Source organism: Neovison vison, chromosome 4 (assembly GCF_020171115.1).
Source record: "Neovison vison isolate M4711 chromosome 4, ASM_NN_V1, whole genome shotgun sequence".
NCBI classification, from domain to species: Eukaryota; Metazoa; Chordata; class Mammalia; order Carnivora; family Mustelidae; genus Neogale; species Neogale vison.
Genome location: NC_058094.1, coordinates 25,321,629 through 25,337,588, shown reverse-complemented (window position 1 = coordinate 25,337,588; position 15,960 = coordinate 25,321,629). Strand labels below are relative to the sequence as shown.

At 35.3% G+C, this 15,960-nt stretch overlaps 1 pseudogene; it reads right to left on the bottom strand.

Annotated features, from left to right (window-relative positions):
• Positions 1-10,256: 10,256 nt before the first annotated feature.
• Positions 10,257-10,402, bottom strand: LOC122905586 (annotated as a pseudogene).
• Positions 10,403-15,960: the final 5,558 nt, after the last annotated feature.

Below are 15,960 nucleotides of genomic sequence, written 5' to 3'. Positions count from 1 at the left end.
AGAATTTTCCCAAAGTGTAATACTTAATGAGTAGCTTAAATGACCTAAATGAAATAATAAATTAAGTCCTATATCATTTAATTATAGAGAACCTTGAGATTGGATACCAACTTTATATTTTTTCCATATAGAAGTGTAGCATTTTTTTAAATGTTAAGGAACACATCCACAGACTAAGATTGTATGGTTTTACTATCATTATTTAGGCATGCAGTGGGGTGGGAGGATGGACAAAATACACATACCACACACGTGTGCACACACACACACATGTGCACACACACATACATGCTATTGTTAGCAGAGCAGTATGAAGCGCTGTTAATACCAACTGACTTCTTGGAATACGTATAAGTTCATCTTATTTTATTTTTTTCATAAGTTTCCAACTGATGAATTATTTATGTTTTAAAGTTGTTTATAAGTGGGTTTTCATATTTTAGGAATATACTTTTTTAGGGAAGCAATGCTATAGATGGTGCTAAGCTACTAGATCAACCCACAAGAATGTAATTACTTCAGTTCTAGGTGTAGCTGTATTATTGAAACAAAAGACAAAATCTGCAGAGATTTTTAATTGAAATGTACCATTTGTGAGAAGAATGATAAGACAATGAAATTAATTCAGGTGATACTTAATGAGCAGGTCACTGTACAAATGATACAAAAGTGGTTAAGAACCAGGACCCAGAAAAGAGGTGGCAGATATGTTGTCCCTTCAAGCCAGCCACCTGGGTGTTCAGAGGAAGAGTTTTGTAGGATAGTTACTGGGGCAAACTATCCTGTGGAAGATAAGGTAGAATGTATGTTATGGGAAACTATTGCCATTATGTTTTCACAGAAATCATCAGAAATCATGTGTTATTCTCTCACTGTATTTAGAGTTACCATCCCTTTGTGTGTATGTGTGTGTGTGTGTGTGCGAGAGAGAGAGAGAGAGAGAGAAAGAGAGAGATATTCCTTTCACCAGATTGCCCTTCTATCAGGCAGGTAAAACAACTTATTGGGAGTCAAGAGAAAATATATTCACTGAGATCTGAGACTCTGGTATATCTATATTTTTATCATCTAGCTCGTCAGAGAAACTAAGTAAAGATTTGTTGGGCTGTATCAGAAAATGGAAATATTCCTACATCCAGCATAGTTTAAGTAGAGCCTTGAACAAATCATGAAACCTCTTTTTGTTAGCCCACATAGAAGCCAGGGACAGAGGTAAACTGTTGTTTTTGGTGAAACTTTAGACAGCTTAAATCGTCGTGGCAGCTGGCAAGCAGTTTTGGAAATAGGTACGGCCTTTGTGATTGACAGTGAGGTTCCTCAGAAAGATTTTCTAAGGAAAAAAATAGAAACAACCAGCCAAAAAAAAAAAAAAAAAACAAAACTTTTTCTCTTATTTTGAATGTTGTCCTAAATTTAACATCCCTAGCATTAACTTTTCAACTATAGAGGTAATGCTCAGATGCCTGGAGGACCTCTGGGGTTGAGTGTTTCATGAGAACTCTGTTAATACTTCATGCTAGTGTGTAGTGTTTATTTCTTAAGAAATGCGTGTATAAATCAGCTTGTAGTAGTTTTTAATGTAATCTGGGTTTTAGTCCTTTGTCAGATATCTGTTGTAAATATTTTCCCCTATGTCATCTTTGTTCATTTTCTTACTGGTATCTTCTAATAAGCAGCAGGTTTTTTTTGTTTGTTTGTTTTTGTTTTGTTTTGTTTTAAATGTATTTGACAGAAAGAGACACAGCAGGAGAGGGAATACAAACAGGGGGAATGGGAGAGGCAGAAGCAGGCTTTCCCCCAAGCAGGGAGCCAGATGCAGGCCTGATCCCGGGACACTGGAATCATGACCTGAGCTGAAGGGCAGATGCTTAATGACTGAGCCACTGAGGTACCCCAAAGCAACAGTTTTTAAACCTGGCAAAAACAATACATTTCTGTTTTTTGGTCAGTGAAATTCAAACTAAACCACAATGAGATGTCATCTCACAACTATTAAGATGACTATTAATGGAAAAGAAAAAATGTGAAGATTTGGAGAAACTGGAACACTTGTACACTTGGAAATGTAAAATGGTGCAGCCACTATGGAAAAGAGTATGGAAATTTCTCAGAAAATTAAGAATAGAACTAATAAGAATACAGCAATCCTACTTCTGGGTATTTACCCAAAAGAATTTCAGTGAGGATCTTGAAGAGATATTTGCTCCTATATTTATTGCAGTCACAATAGTGACTAGTCACTATTACTAGTCACAATAGCCAAGTTGTGGGGGTGGGGACCAAACAACTAAATATCTATTGTTTGATGAATGAATAAAGAAAATGTACATACATAAAGTGGAACACTGTTTGTCTTTTAACAAATAGTGGAACACTATTCATCTTTAAACTCTTCCTCTGAGCACCCAGGTAGTTGCCATATGTGAAAACATGGATGAACATTAAGGATATTATATTAAGTGAAATAACTCAGTCACAGAAAAGTACTGCATGATTCCAATTACAAAAGTATCTAAAACTGTCAGACTCACAGAAGTAGAGAACAAGTAGTATGGTGGTTTCCAGGAGATGGAGAGGGGGATGGGGAATTGCTGTCAACAGATACAAAGTTTCATTTGTGCAAGATAAATAAGTTCTAGAGATTTGATATAAATATTATGCCTATAGTTAACAATACTTGTACAATACACTTAAAAAATTGTTAAGGGGGTAAATCTTATGTTAAATGTTCCTACCACAAGTTTAAACATTATGGAATAATTTGATAAATCTGTTTTTAAAAAATGCTCATTAGATAATATTTATAATATAAAGTCATAAATCTAATGTATATAAATAATAGACTACTCCAGTTACATTCATATAATCAAGTAGTAGTCATTTTAAAATGAATCATTTATTTGTAAAGTATCCTAGTTATGAAATCAAATAGTAGAAAAATAGATTATATTATAAATAGATAATATTATAAATATAATTATATTTATAATATAAATATTATATTTTATCAATTTTAGGAATAAATAAATCTATGAATATTAATGTAAATATACATATATATATTGTTAAAAATTATATGTCATTATATGTTCAGGTGTATTTCAGGACTCTGTGTTACTGCTTTTTTTTATCTTTACACCAGGCTACTAATTCTTAATTATGATTGTAATATTTCCAAAAAGAGGTTATACTAGCAGTCATAAACATATGGAAAGACTGTCACATTGTTTTCACCAGAAGGTGAAAAGTAAAGCCACCGTGAGAGATCTCAGTATGCCCACTAGAATAGATAAAGTGAAATGCCTAACAATCCCACATGTTGGAGAGGATGAAGGGACTATTGGAACTCTCAGACATTGTTAAGAGGGTGGTGTCAGATCATCAAATCACTGGGCAACACTATTTGTCAGTTTCTTATAAAGTTAAACATACACCTACTCTATGATGAAACAATTTCAATCCTAGGTATTTGCAGAAAAGATATTAAAACACATGTCCACAATATGCAAGTTAATGATTGTTCATTTTAGCTTTATGCAATATAGCACAGTATCAGAAGCAACATGAACATTCATCAGTGGGTGGATAAACAAGCTGATATATTTATATAAGGAAATACTACTTAGAAAATAAAACAAATTAGCAATAACTAGTAATATATGCAAAAAACAAACGATTTCAAAAATATTGCACTCAGCAAAGAAACCAGACTTAGAAGTACAGAAAATATTATGTTATTTTAATAAAGTTCAAGAGCTTCTATGTGGAGGCCACTGGAGGAGGATCCACAGGAAAGGCATGAGGGGACCTTTTAGGGTAATTGCTATGCTCTATATTTTCATTGGTGTTTTGGTTACAAGGGTGTATACATTTATCATAATATTTAGCACTATACCCTTAAGATTTGTGCTTTCACTTCATTATATCACAGTAAAAACATACGTGCTTATGGTGGTTTTCAGCATAAAAAATATTTCATATGCCCTTCTATACAACCTCTCAATATTCACACATTTGGGGAGCTAGGTAGATTTAAATATATTGTAGAAATTGAAAACACCTGAATTTTCTGAAAACTCATTACCCGAAAGGGCAAACTATACAGGAAATATAGTTCCTTGTCCATTATGATCTCTGCTACATGTCGGTGTACTTCAGATTAATGCTACAGTCTAGAATATTTGAGGGAAGCTCTATCGATACAGCATAACAGAGGCAATAAGTGCATGGGGTCTGAAATCACACTGCCTTAGTTTAAAATTTGGCTACATCACTTATCAGCCATGATCCTGGCCAAATTATGTAGCCTTACAAATCCTTTCTTTCTTTCCTTTTAAAAAAGGAATAATTATTATGAATTTATCATTTAATTGTTGTGAGGATAAAATGTGTCACTGGAAAGAACTATACTACCTGGCATATAATAAGTGCTCATTGTTTCTGAATGTCATAATATAATTTATTTAAAAATTATCATTAAAATAATTACATATTAACATAGCATCAATTATATCAGTAAAATAATTGATAATTATTTTTATAGAGGAAACTTTACAAGTTCATGGTGGCTGAATCACAGGATGTCTAGGTAAGATGGCAACTGAATGGAGTCTCTGTGTAACATCAGCACACTTAATTCAGGGAACAGTGAGAGAGGGAAGGAACTGTACAGCTGACTTGATCTATTGCTTCCATTTGCATGTGACCATCAAAGTACTGCTCTTTCACCTACATAGGCAGACTTGTCAGTACCTCTCAGGGAACACACACTATTCTGTCATTGTCACAGAAAGCGGTGCTTTATTGTCTTGATAAATAGCAGTGGTGAGATTAGACAGCAGATAGAGGACCTGGTCTTCTGTCCATGACATGAAGGGCATGGACCAGGGTATGGAAATGTTTACAGAGATGGGGTCTTTCTTTTTTAGTTTGTGCAGCTTCCTTTGATTCTTTTATATGTAATGAATGATGGCTTTCTTCCAGGCCTACTATGCAATGTTATAATTTATTTTTTTAATCAATAGTTTTTATTTTGTAGAATCATTTCATACTTACAGAAAAATCGAGTAGATGGGACAGGGGTCCAATATACCCTCCATTCCCTAGAAATTTCCTCTAATGTCAGTATCTTGCATTAGAATGCATATTTGTTCTAATTAGTGAACCAGCGTTGATTATTATGAACTGAAATATATAGTTTACATTAAAGTTTACTTTTAATTTTACAGTTTATGGGTTTTGATAAATGCATGATGTAATGTATCCAAGAGTATAGTATCATACAAGATAGTTTCAGTGCACCAAAAATTCCCTTTGCTTTACCTATTAAACCCTGCCCATTCCTACCAAATCCTGCCAACCACTTGTCTCTTTATTGTCTCTGTAGTTTTACCTTTTCCAGAAAGTTATGTAGATGAAATCTTTATAGTGGATAGTCTCTTCAGGATGGCTTCTTTTATCTAGCAGTATGTTTTTAAATTTGTCTTTTGAGTTCTTCAAAGCTCTTAAGTCTCTTAAACTCTTTGTCTTTCATGACTTCATAGTTCATTTCTTTTTATTGATGAATGATATTCCACTGCGTAGATGTACCACAGTTTGTTTACCCATTTACCTATTGAAGGACATACTGTTTGCTTCCAGTCTTAGCATTTATGGATAAAGTGGCCATAAGCATTCACATGCAGGCATTTTTGTAGACATAAACTTTCAGTTCATTTGGGTAAATACTTAGGAGTATGATTGGTGGATTTCATCCTAAAACTATGTTTAGTTTCAGGTGCCAGATCAGGTTTTTAAAATGGATATACAATTTTTCATTCCTACAAGCAATGAACGAAAGGTCCTATTGCACCACATTCTTACTATCTTTTCATATTGTCGTATTTATAAATTTTTACCATTCTAATAGTGAGTTTACCATTCTAATGAGTGATATCTCATTGTCTTAATTTATAATTCCTTATTGATGTCTGTTGCTTAATATCTTTTATATGTTTATTTTTCATCTATGTGTTTTCTTTGGAAAGGATTATTTAGATCTCTTGACCATTTTAAAATTGTGTGGTTGATTTTAAGAGTTCTTTGTATATTTTGGATTCAAATTCTTTATCAAATAGGAGATTATAAATATTTTCTTTTAGTTTATGTCTTTGTTTTCATTCTCTTAGTAGTATCTCCTGTACAGAGAAAGTTTTTACTCAATAAAATCCAATTTACTGTTTGTTTGTTTGTTTCCTTTCAGGGATTATGCTTCTGGTGCTGTTTAAAATTTCATTGCCAGTTCCATGGCCACTTATATTTGCTCCTAAATTATATGCTAATAGTTCTGCATATAGTATTCTGTTGTACATTTATGTCTGTGATCCACTTAGAATTATTGTGAAAGGTATAAGACTTGTGTCTATTCATTTTGTTGTTGCTGCTTTTGGATTTGGATGTCACTGTTGTTCTAGTACCATCCATCACAAAGAAACAGTCATTTCTCCATTGAATTTCTTTTGTTCCTTGGTCAAATATCAGTTAAATGTATTTTGTAGGTCTATTTCTAGGTTCCCTATTCTGTTCCATTAATCTGTTTGCCTCTTCTTTCACCAATATTGTGCTGTCTTGAATACTGTACCCTTTATACTAAGTATTGAAATTTTATAGTGTTAGTCCTCCAGATTTTTTCTTCTGCTTCAGTGACATGACTATTTTGAGTTTTTGTTTGCCCTTGCATATAAATATTAGAATCAAGTTTGTTGATATCATTAAAATAACTTGTTGAGACTTTATTAGAATTGTATTGAATCTGTGTTTCATGTGAGGAAATAATTGACATCTTACCAATATTGAGTCTTCTTAATATTGAACATGGAATACGTACTTAATTTAAGTTTTATTTAGTTTATTTAATACAATTGTACAGTTTTCTTTATATAGACCATTGTACACATATATTGTTAGATTTATTATTAATTATTTTATTGTAGGATGCTTGCCAAATCAATTTTATAATCTTATTTTATACAGCAATATAACTAATTCAAAGATGCCAAAAATGGGATACAAATAATTGGAAGACGTAACTCAAACTTGGAGAAGTAACATCAGCACACCTCTACAGGAGCTTCCTTCATTTAAGCAGCACTTTGGTTTAGAGTTAACATATGAGTATCTAGGTGGTGCATGCAGGGCGTCACTTAACCAGTGGAAGCTATTTTGGTCATGAAAGATCAGTTTTGTATCCCAATGATTATATATGTTGTGTGACATTGTCCAAAGTTCCATAACCCAATACCTACGTAAATTCCAAGTTTGTTTACTATAAACAACCTAGACACTAGATAAATCATGCTTAAAATATTCCATAGGTAAGGATTTCTTTTATCTTTCTGTTAATATTTATTATCAGGAGGGGATATGACTTATTTCTTTACTTCCCTTCCTCTCCCTAGGAGAGAGAGTTTGGATTAAAAACTAGCTGCTAACATTTCCTTTACTTTGGTGAGTGCATTTACTTTGGAGATTGGAGGATTGGGGGAGAGGAAGGTACCAAGAGCTTCTGAGAAAGTTTTAAGGTTCCAATAAATATGAGAATCACCTGCTGTTAGAAAGTTGCATTGATTACCCATGTTTTCTTTGTATATACTTTACCTAGAAGAGGGATTATATTTTCCTGCATTGTACAAGTTGATGCTGCTGACCACTTTTTAATGACTCAGAAAAAAACTTTTATTTTTCCAGGAATATTGATTAATCCTGGTATAATGAATACATTACAGGTTTGGAATAACAGAAGTCTCTCCCTACTGTGTTCTGAAGACTACATGAATTTGATGCATTCTACCTGTATGAAATTAACTGATCTAGACATTTTTTTTATTATACTTATGAAATGGACAATATAATACCTTCCATGCAGGTACTTTCTGAGGGATTAGAGATAATGTAACAAAAATCGAACTAGGCTGCCACATCTCAGGCATGACTATTATTATAATTATCCATATCACATCATTCTACATTATCTGTGTAGAATACATTTGAGTTCTTTTTTTTTTTTTTTGAAACTACGTAATGGTGTTTGAAACTATGTAATGTACAGTCATGTTAACTTTAAAAAGTTGTTCTCTAAAAGTTACCTCCCCAAAGTTATTACCTAGAAAAACATCAGCACAAAAATATCAGTATAACATTAGAACTTGCAGATCAGAGGAGGAAAATAATAAATATAGGGACCCTATTCAACAAGTTATAAATGTACATGGTATATAGTTTACTTAAGTTTTAGTAACAGTTGCCTTTTATCTGCATAATAGAAGTTAGGAAATATTTTGATCAGCTAGAAAATTTGACTAGAACCGTGTCTTTGCCCCTCTGGAGGATCAGACTGAGTTGAGTCTGAGCAATAAAAATAAGTAACTAGAAGATTTTTGCTGTGCAATGGTATACATAGGAACTAATTAGAGAGATCAGTAATAAGTTCTATCAATATAGAAGTTAAAGGTTAGAATACCTGAGACTCATGTTTCTTTTCATAGGCTGCATTTTTTATCAGTAATTATTGGGTCTTTATGACCATGGTCCTCAGCTCTGGGCATACATGGGGGGAGCCTTTAAAAGCAACTAAATCAGAATCTCTGAAAGTGGAACCTGTGCTTGATAATTTTTAAATGCAACCTAAGAGATTCTAATGAGCAGTCAATCTTGAGAACAAGCAATCTAATGGCAAGTCAACTGACAAATACCGTGATAGTTCTGAAAATAACCAGACAATACTGAAAGTTTTGTTATATTACCATCTATAGGAGAAAGGCGTTTTCATACTATGAATCCAATATTTGAAAAACATCAATTTAAGAAATAGAAAAATATAAGTTAGGCTAGGGATCTACAATTTGTAGACCTTATATTTTGTATATTTCTACTTCCAAGAAAATCTCTATTTTATTAGTTGTACTGGAGGCTAGGTGGTTATTGTCTGGTAGAAATTTGAACAGAGTTGTCATTTTTTAGAACTTTTGAAAATTTCCAATTCTCCAAACTCTCCCAAGTTTTTGCTATACTAGCAAAAATGCAAAGGTGCTTCCTAGTGGAAATACCCCTAAGCTTTAGGCCCATGGTCCATAGAACTCTGAGTTAATATGTGCTGGTAGCACATATCACATTAACCAAGACACATATTTTTGAGAAGATCAATCACGATCATGATTATGATGGCCTAAGCAATGGAAATAGTAAGCCAAAACTAAGAAAGGGAAAATAGAAATCATTAAAAAGCTTTAAAGCTCTATGAGAAAAAAATTTGAAAGATGATTGTGAAAAAGAATTTTCTTCAAAAGGTGGCCTCAAATGCAATTTTTTGAAAGCAAATTATTTTATTGTTTGAGTTACAAATGAAATTTTACAAAATAGAAGTGATGGAAGCTTGATTCCATGCTAAAGTGGGGGAAGAACTAGCTGCTAAATGCTACACAAGTCAGAATCTTGCACCTATACTCAAATATGTATAGGTTAAAATACAAGATCTGGATGGGCTTTCCTGAGTCATAAAATTTTTGTATTACTAACAGTTATCTTTAAAAAATTTATAATATTTAGAAACATTTAGAAATAAATTGACAGAAATCCAATATGTTACTATATATATTACACAAAGGAAGACATTAATATTCACAAGTTAATATTGATGCAACTATTGATGGAAGGAATTCAATAAATTGAGATTTATGGGTATTGCATATCTATGTCCTTTCATGATGAAAGTTGAAGATGAAGTTTTGCTTCTGAAAATGTAGTGTTCTAATTACATTTTCTAAAGATTTATTTCCACTTTTACCTTTTTTACAAGTTGATCTCCAAATATGACTACCGCTTTTCTTATACGTTAAAAATTTACATTAAAAAGGCATGGAATTTTGAGAATATACTAACAAAATTAAATTTAAAGAAATCATAGGAGTATAACTTTATAATTCTTAAAAGCAGATCATATATTGCTTAATAAAAAAGTAATATTTTGGCAAAAACAGATACATTGGGAGAGTAAAAACAACAAAAAAGTTATCTTTATTCCCTTACTGAAAAGGGAATTTTTAAAGAGAATATGTTGGCAGACCATAGGCAGGAAAGAGACAGGAAGATGGTGGCAGAGTAGGAGGACCCTAGGCTCACCTTGTCCTACAAATACAACTAGATAATCATTTAATCATCCTAAATATCCCAGAAATTGACCTGAAGACTGACAGAACAAACTTTATAGTTAAAGGGAGAGAAGAGGGTACATCAAAGAATGTAAGAAGTATAGAGACATGGTTTAAGGGAAAAACAAATCCTGGCTGCTGCGGAGCATAGGGAGCCATTTTTAAACTGATAAGAACAGATACTACACTTGATCTTAGCCAAAAGGCCGAGAAGCGATAGGGAGCCATTTTTAAAGAGAAGGGTGAGAGAGGGAGGAGAGAGAGAGAGAGAGAGAGAGAGGGAAAGAGAGAGAGAAGAACACATTGAGGAACACATAAGGAGAATGTTTCCCAATAGGCACTGTCTTGGAAAACCTCAGGGATGAATTTCATGAATTCTTGCAAGCAGCAGGGCTTAAAGCCTAGAGTTTTAAAGGTCAGCATGCTTGGTTGGGATATAGCCTGAAAGACACTACACTGTTTTTGGAGAGAAGGCAGGCAGACAACCAGCAGACATACAGCATGGAAATAGTGATCTGAAGAATACCCGGAGCACACAGTGGGGAGGTTATTCGCTCTTTTCATAGTTGGTTCCCAGAGAGGCAGCATTCATGGAGACATATCTCTGGTTACAAAGTGGCTGGCCAGTGCTATTTCCCCTCCCCGCCCCTCAGCATAAGCACAGAGCGACCTAAGGAAACAGAACAGCATGGACACAGGCTGCCTAACTTGCTTACTTCAAGTATCACCCATCTTGTGCTGTGGTACAAGTGCCCTTCTCAATCACCCTTGCCTCAGTCCCAGTACAATGGGGACTCCCTCAGAAGACCAGCAGAAACCCCTGCCCACACCAGGTCTCCTCACCAGATGGAGGTGGTGACAGTTCTCCATTCACAAGCAGACCATAGCATACCTAATTAAAACTCACCATATTCAGGGTAGGGAAAAACACTGCCCACACAGGCAGGGAGAGCCTCTGCCGATGACTGGCTTGAAGGATAGAGGAGCCAGAACACAAGAGCAGAGCACATGCAACACACAGTGAGACAATTCCTGAAGTGCCAGACCCTGGGCACTACATGACCTCTTCTTCAGCCACTGCTTTCAGGGACAGGAAACATAACTGGGCTTTTTAACACAGAGAAGAAAGCAGAGACAGACAAAATCCCAAGATGGAGGAATTTATCTCAAAGGAAAAAACAAAATAAGACCATGGCTAGAGCTCTAAGCAGAACAGATATAAGTTACATGTCTGATGGAGAAGTTAAAGCAATGGTCATAAGAATACCAACTGGACTTAAGAACGGAAGATACCAGTAATATTCTTACCACAAATGAAAGAGCTAAAAAAAGAATCAGAGATAAGTGCAATAAGTGAGATTAGAAAAGAACGAAGATGCCCTTCAACGGACGAATGGATAAGGAAGATGTGGTCCATATACACAATGGAGTATTATGTCTCCATCAGAAAGGATGAATACCCAACTTTTGTAGCAACATGGACGAAACTGGAAGAGATTATGCTGAGTGAAATAAGTCAAGCAGAGGCAGTCAATTATCATATGGTTTTACTTATTTGTGGAGCATAACAAATAGCATGGAGGACATGGGGAGTTAGAGAGGAGAAGGGAATTGGGGGAAATTGGAAGGGGAGGTGAACCATGAGAGACTATGCACTCTGAAAAACAATCTGAGGGGTTTGAAGTGGCAGGGGGTTGGGAAATTGGGGTACCAGGTGGTGGGTATTGTAGAGGGCACAGATTGCATGGAGCACTGGGTGTGGTGCAAAAATAATGAATACTGTTATGCTGCAAATAAATAAATAAAATTAAAAAACAAAAAAACAAAAAAGAAATAGGCTTGGTGCAAAGAACAGCAGGCTGGAAAAAACAAGAAAATAAATTAATGACTTAGAAGAGAGAGTATTAGAATACAACAAAGCTGAACAAAACAGAGAAAGGATTATGCAAAATGTAAACAGACTTAGGAATTCCATTAAATATAATAGCATTTATATTATAGGCCTCCCAGAAGAAGAGAAGGGGGGGCAGACATTTTATTTGAAGAAATAATAGCTGAAAACTTCCCTATTCTAGGGAAAAGAAACAAACATCCAGATCTAGGAGGTGCAGAGAACTCCTATCAAAATCAACCAAAGCAGGCCCACACTAAGGCTTAGTATGGCTAAATTCATGAAAATATAGTGACAGAGAAAAAAAATCTTGAAAGCAACAAGACAGAAGACATTGTTAACTTACAAGGGAAAACCCATGACAGTAGCAAGAGATTTTTCAATGGAAACTTAGGAAGCCAGGTGGGAGTGGCATGATATATTCAATGTACTAAATGGAAAAAATTTGCAGCCAAGAATACTGTATCCTCAAGGCCATAATTCAGAATAGAAGGAGAGATAAAGAACTTCCCAGACAAACAAAAACTAAACAAGTTCATGACTATTAAACAATTCCTGGAAGAAACATTAAAGGGGACTCTGAGTGTAAAGGATTAGCCAAAAGTGACAGTTACTTACAATGTGACAAGAACTCACAACAATGTATATAAAATATAGTAGCATATACCTAAAAGGTAAGGAGGAGAAGAAAAAAGGATGGGTTCAAACTTAAAAGACAACTTAATATGCAACTTAATATGCAGAGGAGATTATATACAAACCTAATGGTAGCATATACCCCAAACCACTAATAAATATGCAAAGAATAAAGAAATAGAAATACATCAGTGAAGAAAATCAGCAAAACATGAAAGACAAGATTCAGAGAAAATCTACAGACATAACCACAAAACAACTAATAAAATGGCAATAAATGTGTACCTACCAATAATTACTTTGTATTTTTGTTTTTTTTTTCCCCAATTTATTTATTTTCAGAAAAACAGTATTCATTATTTTTTCACCACACCCAGTGCTCCATGCAAGCTGTGCCCTCTATAATACCCACCACCTGGTACCCCAACCTCCCACTCCCCCGCCACTTCAAACCCCTCAGATTGTTTTTCAGAGTCCATAGTCTCTCATGGTTCACCTCCCCTTCCAATTTACCCAAATTCCCTACTACTCTCTAACGCCCCTTGTCCTCCATGCTATTGGTTATGCTCCACAAATGAGTGAAACCATATGATAATTGACTCTCTCTGCTTGACTGATTTCACTCAGCATAATCTCTTCCAGTCCCGTCCATGTTGCTACAAAAGTTGGATATTCGTCCTTTCTGATGGAGGCATAATACTCCATAGTGTATATGGACCACATCTTCCTTATCCACTCATCCGTTGAAGGGCATCTTGGTTCTTTCCATAGTTTGGCGACTGTGGCCATTGCTGCTATAAACATTGGGGTACAGATGGCCCTTCTTTTCACGACATCTGTATCTTTGGGGTAAATACCCAGGAGTGCAATTGCAGGGTCGTAGGGAAGCTCTATTTTTAATTTCTTGAGGAATCTCCACACTGTTCTCCAAAGAGGCTGCACCAACTTGCATTCCCACCAACAGTGTAAGAGGGTTCCCCTTTCTCCACATCCTCTCCAACACATGTTGTTTCCTGTTTTGTTAATTTTGGCCATTCTAACTGGTGTAAGGTGATATCTCAATGTGGTTTTAATTTGAATCTCCCTGAGGGCTAATGATGATGAGCATTTTTTCATGTGTCTGATAGCCATTTGTATTTCTTGATTGGAGAAGTGTCTGTTCATATCTTCTGCCCATTTTTTGATGTGTTTGTCTGTTTCGTGTGGGTTGAGTTTGAGGAGTTCATTATAGATCCTGGATATCAACCTTTTGTCTGTACTGTCATTTGCAAATATCTTCTCCCATTCCGTGGGTTGCCTCTTTGTTTTTTTGACTGTTTCCTTTGCTGTGCAGAAGTTTTTGATTTTGATGAAGTCCCAGAAGTTTATTTTCGCTTTTGTTTCCTTTGCCTTTGGAGACGTATCTTGAAAGAAGTTGCTGTGGCTGATATCGAAGAGATTACTGCCTGTGTTCTCCTCTAAGATTCTGATAGATTCCTGTCTCACGTTGAGGTCTTTTATCCATTTTGAGTTGATCTTTGTGTACGGTGTAAGAGAATGGTCGAGTTTCATTCTTCTACATATAGCTGTCCAGTTTTCCCAGCACCATTTATTGAAGAGACTGTCTTTTTTCCACTGTATATTTTTTCCTGTTTTGTCGAAGATTAATTGACCATAGAGTTGAGGGTCCATATCAGGGCTCTCTACTCTGTTCCACTGGTCTATGTGTCTGTTTTTATGCCAGTACCATGCTGTCTTGGTGATCACAGCTTTGTAATAAAGCTTGAAATCAGGTAAGGTGATGCCTCCAGCTTTATTTTTGTTTTTCAACATTTCCTTAGCGATTCGGGGTCTCTTCTGATTCCATACAAATTTTAGGATTATTTGCTCCAGCTCTTTGAAGAATGCCGGTGGAATTTTGATCGGAATGGCATTAAAAGTATAGATTGCTCTAGGCAGTATAGACATTTTAACAATGTTTATTCTTCCGATCCAAGAGCATGGAATCGTCTTCCATCTTTTTGTGTCTTCTTCAATTTCTTTCATGAGTGTTCTATAGTTCCTCAAGTATAGATCCTTTACCTCTTTAGTTAGGTTTATTCCCAGGTATCTTATGGTTCTTGGTGCTATAGTAAATGGAATCGATTCTCTAATTTCCCTTTCTGTATTTTCATTGTTAGTGTATAAGAAAGCCACTGATTTCTGCACATTGACTTTGTATCCTGCCACGCTGCTGAATTGCTGTATGAGTTCTAGTAGTTTGGGGGTGGAGTCTTTTGGGTTTTCCATATAAAGAATCATGTCATCTGCGAAGAGAGAGAGTTTGACTTCTTCATTACCAATTTGGATACCTTTTATTTCTCTCTGTTGTCTGATTGCTGTTGCTAGGACTTCTAATACTATGTTGAACAAGAGTGGTGAAAGTGGGCATCCTTGTCTTGTTCCTGATCTCAATGGGAAGGCTGCAAGCTTTTTCCCATTGAGGATGATATTTGCTGTGGGTCTTTCATAGATAGATTTGATGAGGTTCAGAAATGTTCCCTCTATCCCTATACTTTGAAGCGTTTTAATCAGGAACGGATGTTGGATTTTGTCAAATGCTTTTTCTGCATCAATTGAGAGGACCATGTGGTTCTTCTCTCTTCTCATATTAATTTGTTGTATCACATTGATTGATTTACGAATGTTGAACCATCCTTGTAGCCCAGGGATGAATCCCACCTGATCATGGTGGATAATCTTTTTAATGTGTTGTTGGATCCTGTTGGCTAGGATCTTGTTGAGAATCTTAGCATCCATATTCATCAGTGATATTGGTCTGAAACTCTCCTTTTTGGTAGGGTCCTTGCCTGGTTTGGGGATCAGGGTAATGCTGGCTTCATAGAAAGAGTCTGGAAGTTTTCCTTCTGCTTCAATTTTTTGAAACAGCTTCAGGAGAATAGGTGTTATTTCTTCTGGAAGGTTTGGTAGAATTCCCCAGGGAATCCGTCAGGTCCTGGGCTCTTGTTTTTTGGGAGATTTTTGATCACTGCTTCAATCTCGTTATTAGATATCGGTCTATTCAGGTTGTTGATTTCTTCCTGGTTCAATTTTGGTAGTTTATATTTTTCCAGGAACGCATCCATTTCATCTAGGTTGCTAAGCTTATTGGCATATAACTGTTCGTAATAACTTCTGATAATTGTTTCTACTTCCTTGGTGTTAGTTGTGATCTCTCCCTTTTCATTCATAATTTTATGAATTTGGGATTTCTCTCTTTTCTTTCGGATT